The 26,459-nt window shown below is 42.5% G+C and overlaps 1 protein-coding gene across 6 annotated transcripts in view; it reads left to right on the plus strand.

Annotated features, from left to right (window-relative positions):
• The first annotated feature begins 35 nt into the window (after positions 1–35).
• The window catches only part of OSBPL1A (oxysterol binding protein like 1A), a 231,462-nt gene continuing 205,038 nt past the window's right edge, over positions 36–26,459 (plus strand). For 2 of the 6 annotated variants that reach the window (XM_025886552.2, XM_073898394.1), the window contains exons 1-4: positions 36–320; positions 6,840–6,889; positions 8,875–8,998; positions 9,201–9,311. The gene's annotated coding sequence lies outside the window, so the exon portion shown is untranslated. Of the gene's footprint in view, positions 321–6,839; positions 6,890–8,874; positions 8,999–9,200; positions 9,312–20,027; positions 20,212–26,459 lie in introns of those variants that run through there. The other 4 variants (XM_073898396.1, XM_073898395.1, XM_073898392.1 and 1 more) reach the window with 3 other exon arrangements.

Consider the following 26,459-nt stretch of genomic DNA (forward strand, 5'->3'; position numbering starts at 1 on the left):
CGCCACCCGCATCTGCTTCCGGGCTGTGGGCCAGGTGATGAGAGGGGCTCTAGGCACCCGGGGCTCCCCGCCCTGGTCTCGCGCCGGCACTCTGCCCGCCCCTTGGCGGCGCCCGGGGAAGCCGTCCCGCGAGAGAGGCGGCAGGAGGCCTCCTGGGCTGCGTGTCCTGGAAACTCCGGGGCTGGGGGCTCCAGCTCGCCCACTGCGGCCGCGGTACCCCCGGAGCCCTCGGGAGACGTTGGGGGACTCGGGTTTACCGCCACGTCCCGGGGAGGAGCTCGACCGCAGTCCACAGCCCAGACTCGTCTTTGCATTTCAAGGCAGGGTTTTTTTGTTTTGTTTTTTGGGTTTTTAAAAACGTGTTTTAAGGGATTTTGTGAAATCTGGGCAAGAATGGGTTTGATTTACCAAAACCAAGAGAGCAGGAAGCATTTTGAAAGCGTGCGGGAAAAGTTAACCCACTCACTGTCGTATTGCGATAGCTTTTGGGGTTTTGCGGAGGGGGGTGTGTTTTGTTTGTTTGTTTGTTTAGCGTTCTTGGACATTTTGCCTGAAAGCAACTTTGGGTCATTGTTTCATTATCCAGAAAATTTGAATCAGTTCGCGACAGTTACTCTTCACTCGACCCCCTAACACATGCATTCCAGTACACTGGTGAATTATATGGATGCCTTAAGTCACTTAATCTCTTCGTGCCTCACTTTCTTCACACACACAAACAGAAACTGAAAATATACATCTTTCCTCTCTTTTGTCTTCCTTAACCATGGTCATATTTTAATTCCCCTATAAAACTTACAGTGCACTTGAGGGTGCACTGTTGTTTTGTTTTTTTAAGATTTTATTTATTTGACAGAGAGACACAATGAGAGAGGGAACACAAGCAGGGGGAGTGAGAGAGGGAGAAGCAAGCTTCAGGCTGAGCAGAGAGCCGGATGCCAGGCTCCTAGGATCCTGGGATCATGACCTGAGCTGAAGGCAGACGCTTAACCGACTGAGCCACCCAGGCACCCCAAGGGTGCACTGTTTAAATACCTGTAAAGAATTCTGCCCAAATTACTTTGAGGGGATTTATTAATTCAACAGACATATATTAGGTTTTTGTGCTAAGCTTTGAAGATGCATTTTCAGACATCATGCATTGCCTTGAAGGAGCTAAGATGTGGAGCAACAAAAGTAAATCAAGATTATAATGAACTAGAATTGTGTCCTGTTGTGTTAGCACAAAGAAAGGCTGTCCATCCAAATTTTACTGGGCATCTTGTTCCAGAGAATGCTTGAACTGAGTTATAAAAGAACAGGTACATGTTAGTTAATTGAAGAAGGGGAGGATGGTTGTTCCAGATGGTGAGAAAAATATTGGCAGAAAAATTGTGGCCCATTTAAGGAAGTCCATGAAGTTCATTGTCTCTGACATCAGAGTGGTTAACCTCCTCCAGTCGCATAGCTTGCATAACACCTTTCTGATTGTCTCCATAAATCTGCACATGGGCATCATTTTGGTTCCAAGAGAGGGCATGGAGGGCTTTAGAGGGCTTTAGCCCTCTGTGATGTTAATCACATTTCCTCCAATTATTTGGTTTGGACGGTGTATTTTTCTTCATCTTGAGCTAAAACAGTTTCAAACCCCTCCTTCCAATCAAGTTGGGCCCCAAAGTCCGTGGTGCAGCCAGTCTATCATGGTATTTCTCTACTAGGTGAGGAATTTGCCTGGAAGTATGGAGGAGTTTGGCCACCATGCATTTCCAGGTTGCCTGAAACAGCAGCTACCTAGATGTCCATCTATTGTTAAACAGCTTTCTTCCTTTGCTCTGAACTCTTCCTTTATTGACCTCTTCATATTTCTTACAGTTTCTATTGCATAAAATAGTGGTTTTTACAGTTTAAAAAAAAGGCCATAGAATCCTTTCTTCAATGAAAGCTTATGTAAAACAAGTTAGGTTGTTGTGGCTGAAATAGTGGTGATGAGCCTGAAGTCCCAATTACCCAGCAACCCTCCCTCCCTCCCTCCCAGTGGCCCCTCAAAGACTTTAAGCCCAAATTTGAAAACTGTAAAAATAGAACCGAAAACAACACACAGCACAACTTAACCTTCTAAACAAAGCACACTGTATCCAGTTTATTATACATAGTACCTCTTTTCTCACCAAATATCACAGAAACCCAGTTTATTTACCTTTTACAGATTACACCCATGATTTTCTACAACAGTTGGCCCTTGAACAACATGGGTTTGAACTGCAGGGGTCCACTTACACACCGGCTTTTCTTGATACAGTACAGTAATGCAAATGTTTTTTTCTCATGATTTTCTTAATATTTTGTCTAGCTTACTTTATTGTAAGGATATGATATATAATGCATATACAAAATATATATTAATAGACTGTTTATGTTTAGAGTAGGGCTTCCAGTCAACAGTAGGCTATTAGTAGTTAAGTTTTGGGGGAGTCGAGTCAAAAGTTAAACCTAGATTTTCGGCTGCAGGGGCTCAGTGTCCCTAACCCCCGTATTCAAGGGTCAACTGTAATTCCTATTTCTTCTTAGCTAGAGCCTTTAATTTTTCTTTTGAGCTCAGATTCTGATCAGAAATGATTCTTTCTGCCAGAAGAAATAGTCAAAACCCTCCCTATCTCTCTGAATGTTTAAGCGTGTGTCCAATACAGAGAACCCCAAACTTAGATATGCAAAGAGCACTTTGGAAGAGAAGAAGAGAATACTGAAGTAACAAGTGTAGCACACAACCTACATTTTGTACAACACATTGGATAAAGCAAAACTTTATAGACAGTTCAGTTGAAAAGATTTTACTTCATATGAACTTTGAGCAGTTGCCTAAGCAGAGGTTGAGAATTGTCTGCAAACCGTAACACAGACTTGGATACAAGAGCAGTCTCTAAGCCAGATTCTTATTTCCACATCAATTTACCCAGATTGTTGGTTACTGGATGTCTCCCTCCAACTCAGTATGTTCAAAACTGAACTCAGTATCTTTCTCCCTAAACCTCTTCCCCTTCCTATCTTCCCCAGTTCAGCAATTGGCAACCCCTGCACCCCTGCATCAGTAATTGCCCCAGCATAAGATCTGGGAGACATGCTCTCTTCCCTCTCTTTCACTTCCTTCACACCCAAACAGCAAATTCTGATGATCCTGATTCCTATATCCCTTAATATTCTACATCCCTCCTTCTTTGTCTTTCTGATTCCATCTGGACCCTCTTCAAGTTATCCTCATCACGTCTGCCAGAGTATTCATTCACAGTGTTAGAGTCTGATCATATCTTTTTTTTCCTCAAAATCCTTCGTTTGCTCCCCAAAGCTTTCATGATAATGCTTCGGCACCTTAACACGCAAGGTATATTCCTGGTGACCTCCCTGTATTCCACTTTTCCACTGAGACCAAGATAATTTAAGTTTTCTTTGATGAAAGAATTCCATGGCTTAAAAAAAAAAAGCGTGAGAACTGCTATTTTACACGATAAACACTGTGTATAGAATTAAGTTATAGAGAGTTCAGTGAGTAGAATGAAGGAAGAGAACAGATGTGTTTAGCAATAGGTGGACAGGTACATGGTATTAGAGTGAAAATTGCAGAAGGCTTCAGGTCACCTAAAGGAGATGCATGTGACCAGATCCCACAGGACTCTCATAGAAGAGATGGGGTGACCGGCTGCACCAGAGCTTCTATGTAGGATGGACTTTAAAGTGCAATAAGGTTGGCAGGAGAAATTTGCTTGAAATTTTTTGCTTAAGATTAAGAAACATAAACTGAATCATATAACTGGAGGGGAGAAAAGATGTTAGTGAGGTCACAAAGGGTCAAAGCCCTCCCTTGGTACCAAAAATGAATGCATATAGATACAGAGGTGATATAGAGATGATCCTTAGCAGGTTTTACAAGCAGGGTGACAAGATGAGATGGACAGCTGTGATACTAGAGGCAAGAAGAGTGAGTTATGTAAGTGGGGGAAAAAAAAAAAACCTAACCTGGAAGTGTATACATCTGACTACAACAGAGATGGCTGCCACATTGGGTGAGGAATTAGGCCTGTGAAGGGTTCTTCATAAACATACTTAGATGGTTTGTATAGGGCTCTTGCAAACATTCTCTAGGACCTTGCTACTCAAAGTGAGGTTTGTTACCAACAGCATCATATTTTCTGAGAGCTTGTTAGAAGTACAGAAACTTAGGTCCCACCCAGACCTACTGAATCTGCATTTTAGTAAGATGCCTTGGGGTGATTTGTATGTACATTACATTTTGAGAATCTTGTGTGACAACCATGAGAAAGTGCCTCTTAGATCTTGGAGAGCAGGGAGAGTAATTGACTGAAGGCCTCAGCTACTGTGCTCTGAGATCCATTACTCCATTGGCACTGAGGCTGTGCTTCCCATGGGCTGCTTTTAGCAAAGCGCAAGGCAGAGTCACTCAAACCGGCCCATTCTTAGGAGACAAGAGTCCTCTGATGGGGAACTTGGGCTCCGGGCTTCCCCACCCCCCAACGCCTTGCTGAACTTTCCATAGAATTATTGCCATACGACTTTCCTCTGTCCTCCCTTCCGTTTCCCCATTCACTTAGGGTCAGATTTCTATCAGTTTAATGGCTCTCTGAGCCTCTTCAGGCTCCCTATTTTCTCTCACAGGTATTCCTCCCAATAAATTTCCTGCACATTCCACCTCATTTTGGGGTCTGCCTCACCAGGACCCAGACCAGCACAAGGTGCTTTAGCACAGATGAATTCTGCCCATGTAGTATTGACCTATATTAATATCTGTTTCTGAACATTTTTTCTTAGGAAAATATGTCCTTAAAATATTTAAAAAACAAAACACAAACCACCTTGGCACACTATTAATAATGACTCTCTCCCTTATTCTCTGTGCTTATCTTATGCTCCCAGCAATTGAAAGCCAGTGTGGCAGACTACAGGCCAATAAATGCTGAGGTTATAGGTTCTCTGTGTGCCATTTATTTGTGTTCTGCCAACAGTTTGACCAAATATGGCCAAGAAAAGCGATAAAAGTACAAAGGAAGATTAACATGCTGGATATTAAAATGTAAGTGACACAGAGAAGTTTTGTCAAAGAAATAGTCAAGGAAGCAGAGTCAAGATTAGCGAGCAATTGGGGAAGGGAGGAAATCCTTGAATATTATAATGTCACCATAAGTAACACTGCAGCCTGGTAAGATTAGCTGGCAATGGTGCACACAGTCACCAAGAAATAGTGGTGCCAGGCATTTCTTGATTTCAGGATATTTGAAGGGAATGCAAGGGTGATGTGTAATGTGCAAGGCTGGAGTTCATCCACAGTGGAACTGTGCTGGAAGGATCCTGTCAGCACCAATCCAGTCAGCACTCCCATTTCTGAAATAGGAAGCCCCATCTCCTGACAAGATGTGCAACCACTTCAACAACCCTAAGGCAGTAACAACATGTACAAATGTGTATGCCTCAGAAATTAATCCCTCAGTATCAAGTGGTCAAGGAGAGAGGGTGTTATATGGTCAATCAGGTTTATCATCACTGTGCTAGACACACTTCATCTGATAATTTTATGTTAGATTTTTCAGAGCCCTTTATATTCTAATGTGCAATATAAATCTCTAGGAGAGGACAATAGTATTCAGCTTTTCACAAAGAATTTGACTAAGGAATCCCTCCTTACTTCTCCCTCCCAACTCCCTAAAATGTTGGAGCAGTAGCATTACTACACCACTCTTTAATAAGCACTACCCCCACTTAGCATATTATATCTCATGTCCTCCTGGTGATAGCAGTTCAAAGTCACCATTATACCTACTTCTGTTCCAGTATTACGAAGGACCTTGGTTCCCACTTGCCAAAAATATTAACTCTGACTTTTTGAGTATTTTCTTTTCAAGAAGACTCTTCTTAATGAATATATTTCTAGGAGGCATGGCTACCAGTTCTATTGTTAACTGCTTGTTAAAACCTTAGGAAGGATTGTGTTATAGCCCACAGAGCACAGGGTCCCAGGTGGGAACAAGAGTAAGCCCAGGGTGAAGACTTCTTCAGCATTGTGCACGCTGACGCTGACTTGGCCCACGCTGTCTCCCCATTCTACTTCCTTATCTCTGTGCATGACACCTCAGATTTCTTTTCCTCTAAAAAACTTTTCTTGATTAGAAGTAGAAAATGAGAATAGGATTAGCTCACCCATCCCAAAATCAGCGTTCAAAGGAGATGATGTACTTGAAAATTAAAAATGTTTAAAAATGCAAGTTATCTGTTTTTTTCCTGTGATGGGAATATTATTCCCCCAATCTTCAAATGACTATCTATCCCCTTACCTTTTAGTTCTCGGTACAACGACATCACTTCATCAGAAACTTTCCTGACCATCCTAACTAAAGAATTTTTCCCTCTCCCTCTTGTTGATGCCCATTAATCAAAGACCACCAGGAACACACTGTAATCCAACAAAGCTGGGCTTTTAGATGCTCCTGCCAGCAAGCAATCGTGGCAAAACATGGGACATTCTCAGTAAGAAAGTCCTTAATGGGGCTTTAAGGGCTTGGGCTTGCATTCAAGGAAGTGGGATTTACTCTGATTGGGAGCTGTTAGGAAATGGGAGTCATTCTGTGATCAGGTAACTTTATGAATTTATCTTGGAGGCAGAAGGAGTAGAGTGGGGCTGAAGTTGCCGCACTCACTCGTGGTAGCTGGGAGAGGTCATGTTAGTGGTTTGCCCGGTGTACTTGGTTTTGTGTATGCTTAGACATGATTATAGAGTAGTGTTGTTGTTGTTGTCTCATCACAAGGACAGAGTGAGCTAATCTTATGTTAATGTGCCATGAGATTGTTACATTCCATAGGGGAACACCACCATCTAGCTCTGAGTGCCAGACCAGCTCCCAGCAAACAGGTGAGCTTTTTCTTTCCCATTTTAGCCCATTATCCTGTGTAATTTTCTTCACCGTATGAATCCGTACCCAACAATCATAGAACTTAACATATTTTTATTGTGTGTGTGACCTATCTTTATATATGTATGTACGTACATAAGCTCTGTGAGGGCATGGCATCATCTTCTCATTCATCACGTGTCTCCAATGTCAAAAGCAGCCCCCAGCCAGCGTATGGTATATATTCAGTAAATATTAGTCTAATGGATGCATAAATTAGGTGCTTGGGGAAAAGGCTCATACAGAGGTGGGGAGAACGGTTCACAAAGGGAGGTGAGGCAGTGCATATGCCCGATGCCTCAGCCATTTCAAGTCACCTCTGCGGGTGCCAGCTCACCCCCCACTAGGATGCCTGTTCTGGGAGGCTGGGAAACTACTCATTCCAGAATGAATGCCCTTTTGAATTCTAACTAAAGAATCCCGTGAGATTGTAAAACAGTCAAATCTGATTCTATCTGTCCAGGTAGGTATAAAAGATATTCTAGTCCTTGCCAGTTTGGATTGTTATTACCTTCAGGAAATGGAACCTAAAAAAACAAGGTCTTTCAACCTTTATGCAGGCGCCATCATCAAGTATCTTCCCAGAACTTTTGTTTTAATGTCCAGGCCCAAGCTTCCCGTACATATGAAAAGAATGTCAATGAATATAGGCCTTTTAGGCTCATTAAAATACCATGGTAGATTTGGAAATCACTCTGAAGCTTTCAAAGAAAGTATTCCAGGTAAATATGTTCTCTACTGCAGTTAAAGACTTAAAGGCTATTAGTGACCATTTTAAAACAGTAGTCTTAAAAATATTCATTGAATCATTTTCCCAAAGCTAGCCAAAATTTGTATCTAGGAGACAATAATGATGATTTATGTTTATATCTACTATTTGCATATTTTACTACCACTGTTTGCTTGTTTGTTCTTAATGCCTTCTGTTACTTTTTCTTACACAGCTACTGAAAACTTGCTAGTTTGGTTGAATTCAATAAATATTAAATGCTTATTTTGTGCTGTATACAAAGCATTATGCGATTCATTTCCAAGAAGGCTAAGAAAGAATAAAGGAAATTATATAACTGTGCCTTTTCCACCTATGTGTGGCACACTGGATTATCCTAATTTGTGCTGAAGAAATTCAAAATTATTAGCATTAGTCAGGCCATGTTTAGCATATCTTGTGAAGCTGATATATACTTAAGCTGCAATAGGTGCACTTTTTTCATGTACTTTGGAAGGACTCCAGAGCCAGCCTGTTTAGGTACAAATACTGACTTTGCCAGTGACTTAGCTGTGTGACTTAACTGCTCTTTGCCTCAGTTTCCTTTTGCCTCAGTTTCCTTGTCCGTAAATGGGGATGATGATGATTGTATCTATTTCATAGGAGTATTATGAAAATTAAATGATCTAATCTATGTAAAGAGCTTAGGGTATTGCCTGGCATATAGTAAACATTCAAAAATATTATTTGTATTATAGGTTATGTTATAATATGTTGCTATCATATCTTATTCTTATCATAGAGTTTAAAGAGCTGTATAATTAATAAACACTTCTAGTAAACATCCCTGCAATGTTCCATACAGAGAACAGTATGAAGTTTCATTCTCCACCATAGTCAGTATTTTTTGCTGCTTGCTGTGTGGAAGGTTCATTATGGTTCCTGGAGATATGAGTATTAGTAAGACTCAGTTCTTGCCTGAGACACTCCCATCTCAAATCTCAACAAAACTCCGCTGTGTGTTTGAAGCAAAACTCTCAACCTCTTACCTACTTTTTCTAAATGTATTTGGGAAACCAGTTTTTCCTCTCTCCCATCTCCTGTGACCTACACTGGTTGTCTTAAAGTGATTCTTATCACCACTGTGTAGCTCCATTGACATGATCTTTGTACAATGCCAAGCAAATTTCTCTGTTAACTACTCATTTATGTACCCATTCCCTCTCTTCTTCCCAGCACTGCCATCCTCCCAGTACACAGAGCAGAGTGGAGGAGGGCAGAGAATGGACTGAGAGGGCAAATGGACAGTCCAGAACCGCAGTCAATCTGGGGTTTGGAGCCAAGGAGAGAACATAAGCAGGTGGGTAGAGTGGTGTAAACCACTTCCAGTCCCATCCATAAAACCTCCAGTACCCTCTGTCTCTTGCTACAGTGACTCTGGAGTCCATGTATGGACAGTGGTGGTGTTCACAATGGAAGCAACGTGGGTTTCTGAATGACGGTTCAGAGCAGAACTCCATCCTGACCACACTGCACTGAGGCTTCAGTATTGTTTGTTTCAAATGCCAGATGGTGGTAGGGGGCTGAAGGGAATGAAGCACACTGATGACTCCCTAATGTGCCTCCCCTCAGGTTTCTTCTCTCAGTTGAGCTTCTGAGCACGTCCTCTTTCTGTAAGTATCTGTAAGACATTTATTTATATTATTTATAACTTGTATAAGTGAATACTTTAGATGTCATCTTAAACTCAAAATTTCACGGCCGAACTCAAAACCTTCCCCAAACTACCTTGTTTTCATATATACAGTAGTCCCCATTATCCGCGCTTTCACTTTCCACTGATTCATTTATCCGTGGTCAGCCGCAGTGCAGAAGCTGATGATCCTCCTTCTGACATATCCTCAGAAGGTCAGTACTTCAATAGCTTAATGCTAGGTCACAGGGCCTACATCAGTCACCTCACTTCCCCTCATCATGTAGGCATTTTATCATGTTACATCATCACAAAAAGAAGAGTAAGTACAATGCAGTAATATATTTTGAGAAAGAGAGGCCACATGCACATAACTTTTATTACAGTATATTATAATTATTCTATCTTATTAGTTATTGTCATTCATCACTTTGTGTGCCAAATTTATAAATTAAACTTTTTTTTAAAGATTCTATTTATTTATTTGACAGAGAGAGACAACAAGAGAGGGAACACAAGCAGGGGGAGTGGGGCAGGCTTCCCGCTAAGGAGGGAGCCTGACGCAGGGCGCTCGATGCGGGGCACTCGATCCCAGGACCCTGGGATCACAAGCCGAGCCCAAGGCAGAGGCTTAACAACTGAGCCACCCAGGCGCCCCTATAAATTAAACTTTATCATGGATATGCACATACAGGAAAAAACATAGTATAGTAGGGTTGGGTGCTATCTGTGGTTTCAGGCATCCACTGGGGGTCTTGGAATGGACCCCCTACAGATAAGGGGGGACTACTGCACCCTGCCCTTCCATGCTATTTATTCATTGAGTTGGTCATTTCAGAATATTTGGTGAGCCTGGGTCTGTGCCTTCATCTGGGCTATATAAAGATGGAATAATAAATAAGACATGGTTTCCGATTTCAAGAAGCCCATAGTCTGATGAGGTGAACGTGTAAACAAGTAAATGAAAATGTGTTCTGTGCCATGACTGTAGTCAGTTGCTTCCTCTCCTTTACACCTCACAGTAAAGGAGTCAAGCATGTTGAGTCCTTCCTCTGTCATATCCACTTTCTTAGAGGGTTATATTTGAACGATCACCACAAGACAGTCTCCATCCTTTCTTTCCTCACTCAAGTCCTGTTTTCACCTTTCCACGTTCTAGATCTGCTGTTATTCCTTAAATACTACTTTGTTCAGGAATATTTTAAAGTTTTATCTTTTCCTACTGAAGCAAGTCTCAGTTCTTGAGCTTGGCTTTCAGAGACCATCAGATCAGTTCCCCTCATGCAGTTTATATCGCTCTACCCACCTGTGTTTTTTCTTTCCTGGGCTCCAAATCCCAGACTGATTGCTCTGGACTGTCCATTCATGTGCCCAGTCCCTTCTGCACCCTTCTCTGCTTGGCGTAAGGTGCTGCAGGGGTGTGCATTGTAACTGCCAAGCCCTGCCTGTTGTGACACCCCCTACCCTCCTACCCCCACTGCTCACCTTAGTTCAGGCCCTCTCATCTCACCCCAGACTACGGCAGAAACTTCTCAGCATGTCTTCCTGACTCTAGATGCTTCCTCCACCCGACAGAACTCTGCCCTGACAGCATCACTTGGATCGTGCCGGTCCTCTGTTCAAAGCCTTCCCATCTTCTGCACTGCCTGTCTCAGTAAGGGTGCCTCTGTGTGCCAACTGCCTGTTTCAGACACATGCTGTCTGCGCTCTTCCTTGTCCCTCCCCTGTCCCATGCAGTCAGTCACCCTGCTCTTCCTGTTCTGTCACCTAAATCTCCCCTCTATCAGTTCACTGCTTCTTTTCTCCATCCTCAAAGTTCTTCCCAAAGTTCAGGCCACTCTGATCTCTTGACTGGACCACAGCCACAGCCTCCTAACTGGTATTCTTGCCTCAACCATCACTCTTTTGTAATTAACCCTTTCTCCACCTTGTCACCAGACTTCTCTCTTTCTGCGATAGACATCTAATATTGAGACTCTCTTTTTAGGTTTTAACTCCATGTTTGGTTTTCTTTTTAAAGATTGTATTTATTTTTGACAGAGAGGGAGAGTGCACAAGCAGGGGAAGCAGCAGGCAGAGGGAGAAAGAGAAGCAGGCTTCCCTCTGAGCAGGGAGCCGGAACCAGGGCTCAGCCCCAGGACCCTGGGATCATGACCTGAGCCGAAGGCAGACGCTTAACCGTCTGAGCCACCCAGGCGCCCCTTAACTCCATGGTTTTGAGGATGAATCTCAAACTCTATGACACCATGTAAAGGACCTTCAGGATGTGGCTTCCATTTATCTCTCCAGTCTCATCTCCTCATCCTGACTCTCTCCAGCTGCGTGGTCAGCACCTTAGATGTAGCCTCACGGAACCACTTTCACTTCCCACAGCGAGGCCCGGGATTGCTTACCTGCAGGCCTGTCCCGTGTTACTCCCTCTACTTGGAATGCTCTTCTCCTCCACCCCGCCCCCAACACACAATGTTTTGGACTTTGCTTTCTTGATGGGAGTGACTATGCTTTTCTTGATCCTTGCATTGCCAGCAGCTAGTCCCGTGCCTGGCATCTGATGGGCTCTCTATTCAGAGAAGTTACATAAATTGTTCATGGTCAGACACCTGGTTAAGTGGCAGAGGGCTGGGATTCAATCCTGTGTTCTGATTCTAAATTTTGTGTATATTCCATGTCATTATACTGCCTCCCACCTTGGATAAAACATCTTAGACATACTTTTGAGTCCAGTTCATTCATTGATTCAACAAATACTTATTAATTTCCTAATATGTGCTATCCACTGTGTCAGATAAAGGGAATAAATTGGTAAACAAGGCATTCCCTGCCTTCAGCATACTTCTAGTCTGATGAAAGACATAGATAAATAAAGAGGCCTTAGTAGCACAGCGTGATAAATCTTGTCAGGGGTGTAAGTACACAGTGAGAAAGCCTATAGGAGGGGCACATAACCAGCACAGGGAGTCAGGAAAGGCCATTAGAGAGAAGTGATTTCTAGGCTCAGGCTGCATGAAGAATAAGCCTCAGCAAGATGAGGTAGCTGGGAAAGAGAGTTCAAAGCACAAAAAAAAAAAAAAAGGGCCGAAGTCTGAAAGTGTCAGAAACTGTGTCAATACAGGGAACTGAAAGTTGTTCATAATTGCTGAAGTGCAAGATACCACAGCGATAATGAGACATGAATCAGGACATTGTGGGGCTTTATGATGCTGAGGAGTTTGGACTATACCCCAAAGCCATTAAAAGGCAGAGTGGAATTTCCAAGTAAAAGAATTATTTGATCAGATTTAAAATTTGGGAATATCTTTGACTACAAAGTATATAGATTAGGGTTGGGTGTGGTGGGGTAGAGGAAAAGTTAGGAAGGGGAGAATGGAGGGAGAGAGACAAAAGTGTGTGCCAACTGAGAAGGAATGAATATAAGGGGGGGAGCAGGCTTTAGGGTGGGGGGTGGGGAAGGAGAAATTGTCCTTTTAGTTGTACTGAGTTTGATGAATTGGTGTGTGAGTCAGAAGCTCGGGAGTGATGTTGGGACACCAGTTACAGGTTTGAGCATGAGCATACAGAAGGTTAGTAAGCCATGGGAACACAGGGATCTCGCCCAAGAGGGGTCTGAGGAGAGGGAGAGTTGGGGCAGGACTTGCAACCTTTAAGGGAAAGGCCAAGGATAAGGGGCTTGGGGATACTGAGAGATGAGACATTCTCAGGAGGAGGGAAAGGGTCACTGGTGTCAAATGCTGCCAAAGATGGAATAAAGTTAGGAGTAGTAAGGGTCCATTGGATTTTGCAATCAGGAGGCCTTTGGTGCCCTCAGTGGGGGCCTGTTCAGTGGAGTAGTGGGAAGAGCAGCTGGCGTTCAGAGAGTAGAGAGTGAGAGGAAATGGAGAGCGTCAGTATACACCACTCTGTCAAGGAGTTTAATTTTAACTGTGAAGGAGGAAAGAAAGAAATGGGGTACTACTGTCTGGCAGGTCGGTTTGCAAAAGATGGCACAGGCTAGAGAAGCCCTGTGTAGCAGGTGCACTGTAAGAGTACATGAAGGTCCAGGAGAAAGGGAACGGACCGAATGCGGTGCTGAGGAGGGGAAGAGGAGCCACGAACACGGGTGCGGGCTCTGGCCTTAGATATGTTAGCAGAAAAGGAAACGTAAGAAAGGGGGTGGGTGCAGGTAAGCTTGTTGCCTCGGCAGTAAGAAGTCTAGGGGGTTCTCATCTAGTGGCTTTGGTCTCCTCGGTAGCATAGGAGAGTTGAGTTGAGAGTGCATGGGCGCAAGTGGGGTAAGGGATGTGAGGAAGGGCAGGACACAAAGCTCAGCCCTGGCCCCTTTTATTCTCTGTTCTTCTCGCTCCCTAGGCCTTCTCCTGCAAACTGCCTGTCTTCAAGTGTTATCTTTAGCCCAAGCCTCACGTCTGAGCTTTCAGCCATCCACCTGTCGCCCATACTTGAGCATCTCCAAGGCTCCTTCCCCGCCCTGTCCCTCCAGCTTCAGCTCAGAGCTGCCAGTGGACGACAGGAGACTGTTAGGCAGAGCGGAGAAGTCCGTGCGTGTTTAGCCTCACCCACCTGCAGCATGGCCTCCCACGTGCAAGGCCCTACCTGGCTTGTATGCGCCCCCCAGTTTTGCTCAGACTATTTCATCTGCTTAACAGGCCTTTTCCCAACCCGTGTCCACAAGTTCAAATCCTAGCCACCGTAATGACTTAACTTCAAAAGCCATCTCTTTGGGAAAAAAAAAAAAAAAAAAAAAAGCCATCTCTTTGTAAAGCATTCCCTGATAGCCCTGGCAGGAAAACAAAACTTTCCTCCTCCTGTTCCTCATTTACCTAAACTTTTCTTACTATTCTTATTCTCCGTCTCGTGGTGTACCTGCTGATTTACAAGTCTTGGAGTGTCTTATCTGCATGATTTGGTTGGTAAGTGCTTAACGGCAAGGTTGTTGTCAGAGGCATCTTTTCTTTCTCAGCCTAGAGCATGTATTTACTCGCAAAATCATGTCATTTACTAAGTTAACGTGTTATTTACTGACTAATGAATGAGTGAGTTAATCCACGATGTGAATGACATTCTCTGCTCTGGCAAGTCTTTACGTGTCATTATCCCAATTTTCTTTCCCCTGGTGATCCCATGCCATGTCACGGATATTTATGGGTGATTCCTAAGTCCGCTTCTAGCCCTAAGCTCTTGTCCAAGAGAAACTCCTGAATTTTCCGTTTCTTGCGGCATCTTTCAAATCTATGCAGAATGTGCTCATTTCCCACTTCCTGGTATTTCCTATCTAAAGCTGAGGCTGAGTGTCAAAGCCACCACTTCCAAATGTCTTCTCTATTCTCGTCCTCACTGATCTACTCTTCCCAATCCTTGGGGGTGTTACTGTGGCTTGTCTTTTTTGTTAGTTTTCATTGTATACTTCGCCTCCAAAATTAGATTGTAAGCTTCAGGAGGCCAAGAATTTGTGTATAAATGTATCACATTTTTGCTGTACGTCCTTCACCCCCGCTCCCTTCTGCAATCTCTTTTCTCTCCAAGTCTCTTTTAGTTGAGAAAACACTAGATACCAACAGAGGACAGTAGAGAGCAGAGAGACTAAGGATGGGAGGAAAAAAGGCCACATACTAGGACTTAACTAAGATTTCTCTACTTTCTTTAGCTTCATAGAAGCAGGCGTGACTTGCTTCATTCTAGGCACTCGATTTTGAAAGACAAAAGTACAAACTGTGTATCACAATGCCATGACCAGTTGGAACATGAGGACAGGCTGGAGCATCTGGGAATGTAAGCCTGGAAAAGAAAATCAAGGCAGTTCATGCTAGTTGTCTTTACATTTCTAGAAAAGTGGCCTGTGAAAGGATAATTAAACATAACAGGTGTGAGCAGTATGGAGGCAGCATTTGCCCCAAGAAGCACTTCTAACAGTAAGCATGTTGGGGGTGGTGGGGGAACGTGGTTTGAGCTTATAGGGGTGGAAAACTTTTCCCTTCTAGGTTCTTTGGCTGGTCTAATGATTAAATTGACATAAAACCGATTAATAGGAGAAAAACAAATTTTGTATGTACCGGAGCCCCATAAAAACATGATACTCCCCTGCAGTCAGGGAATGGAGACTTATATGCCATCCTGAGCTAAGGAGAGGGGAAAGAGGCCTGGGGCTTCAAAGGGGAGGAAGACAATCAGAAGAAGATGAGAAGAGCAAATGTTTGCCATGCTATGTGGATAAGTCTTTTCTGATATAAAGTTATCTGTTAGTACTAGCTCTCTTCCTGCTACAGGCCCCTGATCTAAATTCTTTTAGGCAGTTAAGGGGGAAGTAAAAATCTCTTCCTGAATCTGCTGGAGCCCAATTGTCTTCAGCTTGAAAATATCCACATACCAAAGTGGCACATTCTGGGATTGTGTATTCTGCCCCCCTCAAGCTGCTCTGTAAGGCAGTGATCTGCCCGTCTAGGAATCTTCCTTCGTTGGGTATGAAGAAGAATGAGGAGAGTTTACGGTAGTGGAGAGAATCCAGTACTGTACATCTGTAGTGTATTTTAACATTCATTAAAAGCTACCCCACATGTCATGTTATTTGAGCCCCATAAGTCTTTAAACCTTTTAGAAGAATGGCCTGTGAAAAGGGAATTAAACTAATTGGCTTTATCTTGAGGACCCACGGGTGAGAGCTGGCTGGAGCCAGCATTTGCCTTGGGCGAAGAGACTTCTACCAACAGCAGTCTTGGCGGTGGGAGGCTGGCAATTGAGCTGCCCTGGGAAACCGTGATCTGCCGCTTTAAGAATTTCCCAGCCTCAGGCTGTGGAAATACCTCTTCAGAATGTGGTTGCCAGCGATGTGGCTTTGGGTTTGAGGTTGGACCAGATGATTCTGATGGCTTTTCCAAATCTAAGATCCAGAAGTCTGTCGTTTGATTGATACTTCCAATTCAGGCCCAAAGACCAGTCCATCCCTGTGCTGAGATCTTCATGACTTTAGTAAATGAACCAATATTTCATGCTATGGTAACTCATCGAGAGTAGGGCCTTTGACCCGGCTGTTACCAGGTGTTGAAAGGTGACTCAGAACAGATAGGGGAGGTTAGTGAGACTCTGGAAAAGAGGTGGATTTTAGAAGGCTCAGAAGAGCAGGGAGCAGTAGAGACCCTAAAGGAAGATGCGGCTATTGAAAAGAAAGGCCGCATTGACAGGGTTGTTTGTTAGAGATTAAGAACAAGGGAGAAGAATGCAGGGAAGGGGGGTAGTGGTGACATGTTAGGCTCTCTCTGGGCTCAAGGAATAGAGTGATGCTTAGGTTTCATAAGGTAAAGAGAAGGATTTGTTGCAACAATATAGAGGTAAAAGCAGAAACATCTGTGCCGCTCTGAAAGCTTGATGAAGATACGAAGGCAGCCACCACTTAGTCCCCTCTCAGCAGGGAGCCTCACCCTTGGCTCCCTACTCCAGAGTTCCCACATTCTGGGGTCTCTCCGCTTTTGCTTCTACTCCTGATCATCTTTTTTTCTACTCTCCTTCGTGCCATCCCATGGTTTCTGTTCTCTGCCTTCACTCACCTCTATGCCTTTATGCATCTACCCTGGCTAAAGACTGTACTTTGTAGACTTCACAGTCAGACCCAGAGAGAATCCAGATGGTTTAATGCTACTCAGTGGAGAGCTTTTCTGTTGGGCAGAGAGTATCTACCAGATCTGTGGTAAACCTGCTAGAAAGGGACCATTCAGGTAGGCCCTGACCCTGTGCCTTCTTGCCGAGCCAAGAATAGCAGGTTGCGTAAGGAGGCTCTCAAAACAGGGCTATGGGAGGGGCAGACTCTCCAAGACTTTTAAGAAGGGGTAGTGTAATTGTCAGGCAGCCAGGATGGAAAAGCAGGGTGTATTTCATGATGAATAGAGCTAAGAGCTAAAGGTGGAGCTGGAATAGAGCTAAGAGCTAAAGGTGGAGCTGGAAATATTGCCCAAGGAGCGTTATGGGAAAAGCTATGAAAGAGAAGGGCTTGATTGAAAAACAAAAAAGAGGCTGTAATGGGCATTTCTGTGATGGTGGCTGCCCATCAACCATTGCCTCTTCTGGTTATAGCACTGCACCACGACTCTGTGTGTGTGTGTGTGTAGGTGAGGAGTTACTTCTCCTATGGAAGGTAATCTTGTGGGATTGTCAGCCAAAGTCAATCTCTCCCTCTCTTAATTTTGCCTCTTCTGAAGATAGATAGTATAGGAAAACAAAAATAATCAGAACTTATTCCTTGGAAAAGCTATAGACTAGCTTCTCCTGCTCTAATCCCTGGAATGCCCTAGTCCTGCCCTCACCAGGCCAGACTTTCAGGCCTTTCTTTGATACTGCAATCAATTCCCTATTTGCTTGTTAGCCAATGTCAGTGCTTATTGCTTGCAACGAGGAAACTATAGATAAAGGAGACCTTTCTGAGCTTTTTGTGTGGGGACCCAGCAAAATCAATCATTGGTAGAAGTTCAGTTGCTTAAGAGGGACAGGCACAGAATTAAGTCTAGCTAAAAATAATTTAATATCTGAAAATAAGCGAGCTTATTTATGTTATTAAGTAAACTGGGTGTAATGGCACAAATGACAAAAAAATTTTTAGACAGTCAGCTTTTAAGAGAGAAAAACCTCCAATGACCTCATAGCATTTATGGCCTGGAGTGAGTAATAACTACAAAGTACTTAATATGTAGGTATAGGGGATGGTTAATTTCCCCCAACTCAACAATTTATGTGGATTTGCCTGATGACATCTGACCTGCTTTCCAGCATTCCAGGCAGTAATTACCCAAAGCCCTCCCCAAAGTCTCAGTCTATAAAATCCTCCTTTTAGTAAGATTTAACAAGCTCCTACAGCACTTCAAAGTCACACTGGTACCAGGGGAGTGTTCGTAAAACATACAAGGCACAAAGTGCATTCTAGGGTGTTTCAGGCTTAAGACAAAACTGCCGAGACACAAATATCAGGTACTGCAATCTAGAGGGAATCATTGGGATGTGGAGAGGAGAACAGTGGTAGAAAGCTGTGGGCTCCTAAGTTTACTGAATCAAGCAAACAAAAGAATACTAGGTGGATCTAGTCTGCACCAGGCAGTGGGCAATTCTGAAGTGCATCACCATCTGAAGAACTGATTAATTTTTCAATTGGGTCAGGCAGGCATGGGAATGGCAGAGCCAAGGCTCAGTTACTCACAAAGCCCCTCTCCATACATCTAGAGCTTCCATTTCTATTCTTATTTACGTGCATTGTAGATAAGGATGACATAGTTACTGTAACATGCTCCATCTGCAAAATTATTTTTTAAATTTTTTATTATGTTAATCACATTACATCATTAGTTTTTGATGTAGTGTTCCATGATTGATTGTGTATAACACCCAGCGCTCCATGCAGAACGTGCCCTCTTTAATACCCATCACCAGGCTAACCCATCCCCCCACCCTCCTCCCCTCTAGAACCTTGTTTGTTTTTCAGAGTCCATTGCCTCTCATGGTTCCTCTCCCCCTCCGATTTCCCCCCTTCATTCTTCACCTTCTGCTATCTTTTTTTTTTTTAACATATATTGTATTATTTGTTTCAGAGGTACAGATCTGTGATTCAACAGTCTTGCACAATTCACTGCGTTCACCATAGCACATATTCCATCTGCAAAATTAAAATACCTATCTTCTCATAAGCTCAGAAAAGAGTTTGGAGAAAATATTAACTGTTTCCAGAGGTTCTACGTCTGCCAAACGTTTCTCAAGAGAGAGTTTGACGTGATTGGGGGAAATGTAGTAATTTCTTTCTCGTTCTAGAACCAACGTGGTAACTGCTAGCCACATGTGACTAATAAAAATAATTAAAATTAAGCGCAATGACCAGCCGGCCTATAATAGGTTCTCAATACATGTTTCCAAAATCGAATTGACAGAAAAACTATAGTTCCTTAGAAATGATACCTATTTATTTTTCATTACAAAAATCATTAAATACACTGGAAAATACAAAAAAAGTCCAAAAATTTTTCATATGCTCATAATTTCGTCTTTTTTAGTTTATGCATAAATTTTTGAAGTTGCAATTATACTAGAGTTTGAAACTTCATGTTTACGCTGTGTAATTATGTCCTCTGGCTAGACCTGTTGTGTATTGAGTATGAAGAGGTAGGCTCTTTATGAAAGATTATTTGATGAGGGGAGGAGGTGAAGGAAATTTGTAAATCCTCTTCTCTTTAAGCATCCTTCACTGGTACCTATCTTGTAAGTTACACCTGAATGGCATTTGAAGACCATCCTTTGACACGTGAAAAGAAGGTGTAGCCAATTTACGCTGCCAATTAAGTCCCCACGGGTAAAGTCGCAAACAAAGTAGAAAAGAAAAAAATCTAGGCAGCTGGGTGATGTATTTGTTCATAAATTTCCAGAGCATTAACTCGAAGCACCGGCTTCAGCCTAGAAGGCTTCCTCTCCCCGCCACCGCTTCTAAGTATCAGGTCCACTTCTTCCGAGTCGGGGTGTAGTGGACCCAGCACCATGTTTTGGCGCTCCTAGCTGCCGTTTGCAAAGTCTGAACCGGCGTCTGTGGTCCAGGCGGGACGGGAGCCTGCGGGGGCGGGGCGTGCCGGGCGGGGGCGGAAGCGCTGCCCGGGGCGCCAAGCACACGCCTGGAGGCCAGCGCGCCGGTCACGTGCCGCACGGGCCCGACACAAATAATCCGAGCGTGCGCGCGCGGTCGTGGGCCGAGCGGCGTGGTGGGGCGGTGCTATCTCGCGGAGCCGTGCCTGGCCGTCCCGCGCTCCGCCCCGTTCCCGGGACCCCGGAGACCGTCTTTCCGCAGGGCCACAAGTCTCCGGCTGTGCCAGCCGTTTCATCGTCGTGGCCCCCCCACCCCGGGAGCTCTGGGAGCCCGGGTGACCGCGTAGGTCAGTTTCCGTGGCCGGTTCCTGTGTGAGCGGGCTCCCCCCCTGCCTGGTGCCCGGGGAAGATCTGTCCGCCCCTGGTGGGGGGTGCGCGGGCCTCTCCCGCGCCGTCGCCGAGGCCGGTCAGAGTCGTGGCGTGGTGATGCTGGGCTCCCAGCCCGAGTTCGGTTTCCCTGCGGCCGCTGGCTCTCCGGCGCTGCAGCGAAGTTAGTTGTTAAAAGTAGCAAGATGTTGGCGTTCGTTGCACTTTCACTCCGGGTGCTAGGACTTCGTGCTGGTGCCACATGCATTCTTTACCAAGTCATCAGCTGCGTGCTTTCTCGGGACTTGGATGTGTGCATCTTAACTTTTAGTTTCCTACTCCCGTGAGGAGACGACTGACTCTCAGTAGAAGTCATGAGCTGCCCATGTGACCATCTCAGTGTGCCTCGTGGTTAATTCGACAAGCATGGAAGACTATCAAAGGGATTCAGAAACAGTATGAAAGATTGCCGCTGCACAATAGAAACAATGATTCGTTTACCCCGTGACCCTATTGATTGGCAGAAGGCGCTGAAAGGGTCTTTCTGATTTAGTTAATCCTAGTTTTTCATTGTCAAAGTCGTTGCTTTATGCAGACGGGGTTGTGAAATTGAACGGTTGGCGTTGTGATATTAACTTAAGGCTGCTCCAATGTAGCAAACTTAGCTATTAGGCTGTTGTGGATTTGGTAATATAATTAGCTTTAACATCAGTGATGTGTTTTTCCTGAAAGCTTCAGCCTTAGCATTGTAGTTGATGCATTATGGATAGAGTTCGGAATATCCTCACTTTGCTAAGCATTTGGAAGATAATTTTGTTGACTGAGGGCTAGCGATGTTTGCGTACTAACCCTGAGAACAACGAATTTTACGCAGCCAGTATTGTAGGTGTAATTTCTGAATTCCCCATTTGAAACTTTAAAGAACTCTGCGTCAATTACCGAATGGTTACAAAATCCATCCTCTTCTCATCCGCTAGTTCTACAGGAGGGGGGAAGAAAAAGGAGAAAGTTGTCAGTAACAGTTTTAAAATTTATCGCCTTTTTGTTTTCTCCCTGGCAGCATTGAATATTTGATGTTCAAAACAGGAGTTAACTGCCGCAAGTTGAGTAGATTTATCTGGAGCAGTTGTTTTAACTCTGTGTAGGCTTTTGCCAAGGTCTCTTTATCAGATGACACTTGTTAAACATCTCAGCAGAATCTTGTCCCCAGAAATTTGTGGTGGGTGGTTAATCCTTGTCTAGAGGCCCTTCAGTCTTGGAGGTATTATTCAAGCAGGACTTAAACCTGTAAATCAGAGCAGCTAGAAGTTGTTTCTAAAAAGCATCACTCCCCCCACTCTTCCCTTAGGACAGAAGGAAGTACTTGTTTTGAATCAACAAGTAGGGGAATACAGCCAGGTGTGTGGTTTTGTTTTGTTTTTTAGGATAACATGGTGCAGTGCCTGTTAAATTTTTCTGTTCGTGGTTTTATTTTACAGATACATCTGTATATTTGATCTTTTCAAGTTGGAACTTTAGCCCTTTCTTACCTCTTCACATTAAAAGCTGAGCTTTTGTACTTTATGTATTCACTGAGAAAAGTAGTAGAAAGTAGAAATCAGCTTAACGAGTAATATGTGAAGGAGAGAATGAGCTAGCAAGTGCACATGAGAAATTTGAAGTGGTTAGAAACCATGTCAGTTCTTTCAAGCCAAGTCTGGTGGTAATCAGAACTTTTTGAATGACTAGTAAATTCTTTACAGTTCCTAGAAAGAGGGCAGGTGTGAGCCATGTAAGTACCCAATTATACCAATCTTGCCAGAATTCATTAATGAAGTGTTAGATACCATCAGGTACTTTGTACAATTTAAATTGATGATTATGATGTCATATAAGTATCTTACAGGATACTCTTGATCCCTAGAAGTGTTGGATTTTCCCTCACTTATCTGACTTAAGCCACTATAAGGTAGGCAAGTATAAGAAATAGTTTTAAAGCTTTTTCACTTAAGTATAGTTGACATACAGTGTTGTTAGTTTCAGGTGTACATCCTGGTTATTGCACGTTCTGTACATTAAGCTATGCTTACCATGATAAATGTAGTTACCGCCTGTCACCATATGTAATTTTTAACACTTTCAGTAAGAGGAACTACCAGGTCACTCACTTTGAGTTCTTGTATTAGGCAGCAGATAGGAAATATCTGTGTAGTAAAAACAGTCTTTGTCCATTTTCCTATCGTGTGACAGTGGAAAGTAACTGCACGTTTTTACTTTGTTAAAGCTTTTCTTTAAAGAGACACTTCTGACGCTATGGTAGATAACATTATGTATACCTAATTTGATTAAGTTTGGAAGGTAATTTTCAAATGTGAAACAAAATGGAGAACATTTAAATACCTTTTATCTAAAATTTAAGGAATTTTATCATTAAAAGGTAACAAGCTCCGTGTTAGAGTATTTTTACTATTTAGAACTGGATTTATCAAATATGTGGACTTTTCTGCCTTTTGCTTCTATAGATCCAAACTGCTTGAAACAGTAGTTAATCGTTTTCAGAATCTGTCAAATCCAAATCAGGGTTGCATCTAAGAGTTCTTGGTTATTGCAGCACCTAAAATGTATAGCAACCTAAGATTAATTTAAACAATTTCATAAAGCAGGGCCAACAAGCTTACATAATTTTCACAAATTTCGATTAACACTTTAAACCAAATAAAGGTAAAATAAATACACAGCAAGTAGGATTATTCTTTTATTATGTTTGTAGCAGGCATCCAGGTTCGTGTGAGTACATGACAAATACGAGGAAGAGAAAATAGTGTAAATATGTCAAATATAAAGTAAATAATTTGGAATAAACATTTTTACATTGACTTCAATGGTTTACAAACTGTAGTGTGACATATTACAATTTTAGCTACTTCTCTAATCATTTCTCCTCCAAAGGAAGCAGTGCTGTCTATCAGGGCACAAAGGCTTATTGGAAGGAAGTTGTAAAGTTTCACTGAATTAAAAATTAAACGACTTTTTAAAAAATTTATTTATTTGAAAGAGAGCGCACAAGCAGGGGGAGCGGCAGGGAGAGGGAGAAGCAGGCTCCCCACTGAGCAGGGAGCCCCATGCGGAACTCAATTCCAGGACCCTGGGATCATGACCTGAGCCAAAGGCAGACGTTTAACGACTGAGCCACCCAGGCGCCCACAAATTTATAGTTTTGTATATGTTTATATGTGTACATAGGTACATACAGGTGTATCATTAGAGAACTCACTGATTATTTGCTAGGAGTTAGTAAGATTGAGGGCAAAATTTATTTTCTTGCTATTGCCATGTTTTTACATAGTAACTTCAATTTTTAAGATTTTTTCACTTTAAGAGAATGTGATAATGGGGGGAAAGAAAACCCACACCATTGAGCTGCTAGCTACTCTGGAATGCAGTGCTAACTAAGTGCACTACAGATTTTTATGTTAGATTTAGTTTGTAAAATATGTTCATAAATTTAATTTTTCTCACTATTCAAATTCCTAGTATACATTGTTTCAAATATTATTGTAATAATACCAAGCATAAAAGCAGTATATCTGAGAATTTTTAAAATCACAACATGTAGTCATGGTAAATTCTGAATGATTAGGTTCCCTTTGACTTTTTCTTTAAATTTTTTTTATGTTAACCACCATACATTACATCATTAGTTTTTGATGTAGTGTTCCATGATTCATTGTTTGTGCATAACACCCAGTCCTTTGACTTTGATAGTACAAAACCTATTTGACAATTTTAAGAGCCATATTTCAGAGCTCCCTGACTTTTTTTTATTGTAAAATACACATGATAATTTTTTTTTTACTATTTTTAAGTATGCTATTCAGTGGCATTAAGTACATTCACATTGTTGTGCAAGCATTACCATTATCCATCTCTAGAACTATTTCATCATCCCAAACAGGAACTCCCCACTCCCTCCTCCAGCTTCTAGTAACCAGTATCCTATTTTCTGTGAATTTGTCTACTCTGGGTTCCTCCTATAAATGGAATCATATAATATTTGCCCTTTTGTGTCTGACTAATTTCACTTAGCATAATATGTTCAAGGTTTGTAGATGTTGTAGTGTGTCAGAATTTTCAATGCTAATTCATTGTATGTATATACCACACTTTTTTCCTATTCACCTGTCACTGGACATTTAGATTGCTTCCACCTCTTGGCTACTGTGAAGAATGCTGCTGTGAACGTGGGTGAGCAATTATCTGTTCGAGTCCCTGCTCTAATTCTTTTGCGTATATTGTGGGTCATATTTTAATTCTGTGTTTAATTTTTGAGAAACTGCTATACCTTCCTGACGTTTTAGGATGCCCAGTGAAATGTTGTTCTATGTATGATTGAATAAAGTTAGCCTGATATCTTTGAATCTTAACTTTTTAAATACTGTTAAGAACTCAAAGGACAAATTGTTTAGTATTTTGAGTTTATGGTACTCAGGTGAATTAACTGATTGTTGAACTTTATTCTTTGATTTCTTCAGGAATTTTCTACTTTGATTCTGCAGAAATTAAACTTGAACAATAAAGGAAAATAGTAATTCAGCTTACGGTAGACCTCCAGCCAAATTTAGCATGTCACGATTGTCCTTTAGGCTACGAGTTTTAGGGTCTTTGCCAAAATCTCAAGAGTTGTGAGGGCTACGGAATTTATCCGCTGTATTGAATGGGCATTTAGTGGCATGGATGGACTGACTTATCAAGTATGGAGATCAGTTTAATTAGGTAACTTACAGTGTTTATAAAACAAAATATAAATTTCCTTTCTACAAAATAATTTAGAAGCCTAGCTTCCTCAGGCAGGATGGGAAACAAGGCAAAATAGTCTGGAGTCTCCCAGTTTTTGAAGCTCAAAATATTTTTTGTCTAGTTATTTCCTTGAAAACATTCTCTTGGTCATTAAAAATCAATGTATTTTATTTTTTTAAATCTTTTTTTTTTTTTAAGATTTTTGAGAGAGCGAGAATGAGAGAGAGAGCACATGAGAGGGGAGAGGGTCAGAGGTAGAAGCAGACTCCCCGCTGAGCAGGGAGCCTGATGCGGAACTGGATCCCAGGACTCCAGGATTATGACCTGAGCCGAAGACAGTCGCTTAACCAACTGAGCCACCCAGGCGCCCTCTCAGTGTATTTTAAAAAGAGAGCTTGGAATTGCATGAATGTGAAAAGAGCAGTTGAAAATATCCACAAGATGATGGTGAAAAATATTTGATAGGCTCTGGCTCAAATCCATTCTGATCAGCTGCATTAACGAATTGCCTTTTTCTTTTTCTTAAACATCAGAGACAAAGCCCCTTTCTGAAATAAGCTCATGATACCAAAGAATGTTTTTTTAAAAATTGTTCAACATGTGAATTTGGATTCTTTTATTTGGCTTTTTTCCCCCTAAAGTTAACTATTATTCCTAGAAATTAGTTTATAAGTTAGAGATGTATCAAATTAAATAGTAATGCTTAGTAATCCTAGAGTGTATATATATATATTTTAAAGTTCTCTTTTTTGGTATGATTTTAATTTCCTGTGGCATATAAGGAAAAAAAAAAACTTTGGGCGCCTGGGTGGCTCAATTGGTTAAGCCTCAGACTCTTGGTTTCTGTTCAGGTCATGATCTCAGGTTTGTGAGATCGAGCCCTACATCGGGCTCCCCGCTCAGCAGGGGTGGGGGGAAGCAGGGGGGTCTGCTTCAGATTCTCTCTCTCTCTCTCTCTCTGCCGCCACCCCCCCCCATGTGCACTTGCCCTTTCTCTCTTTTTCTCTCTCAAATAAATCTTTAAAAAAAACTAGTTTTGTTATTAAATAAAGGTGCACCACTTTATAACAGGCATGGCCTTTAGGCCTTCTTATAGGGAGGTAGAATTTCTTTGTTCTCAGAGAACAAAATAAATCTATGTCCGTTCATCTGTCCACCTATTTAACGTTTGATTTCCTGCTGTGTTCTAGGCACCTTGCTAGGTACTAGGAATATAGTGGGGAACATAATGGACATGGGACCCTTGTCCTATTCAAGTTCAACAGTATAAGGAATTGCAAAGAAATGACTACATGAATCCTTACAGACTGAAATGTGGCAAATACGGTGAGGGATCTGGTTGAGGTTGGGAATGGAGAGGGCAAGTCAGACCTCCTGAGAGATGTGGAAAGTACCTGATTTGTACACTACAGTACTTCTAAGTTCCCCTAGTTTAAGGTCTGGTTTTCTTCAT

The sequence above is a fragment of the Callorhinus ursinus genome, unplaced genomic scaffold (genome assembly GCF_003265705.2).
Source record: "Callorhinus ursinus isolate GAN/ISIS: 27379988/994484 unplaced genomic scaffold, GSC_fseal_2.0 scaffold11, whole genome shotgun sequence".
Lineage (NCBI taxonomy): Eukaryota > Metazoa > Chordata > Mammalia > Carnivora > Otariidae > Callorhinus > Callorhinus ursinus.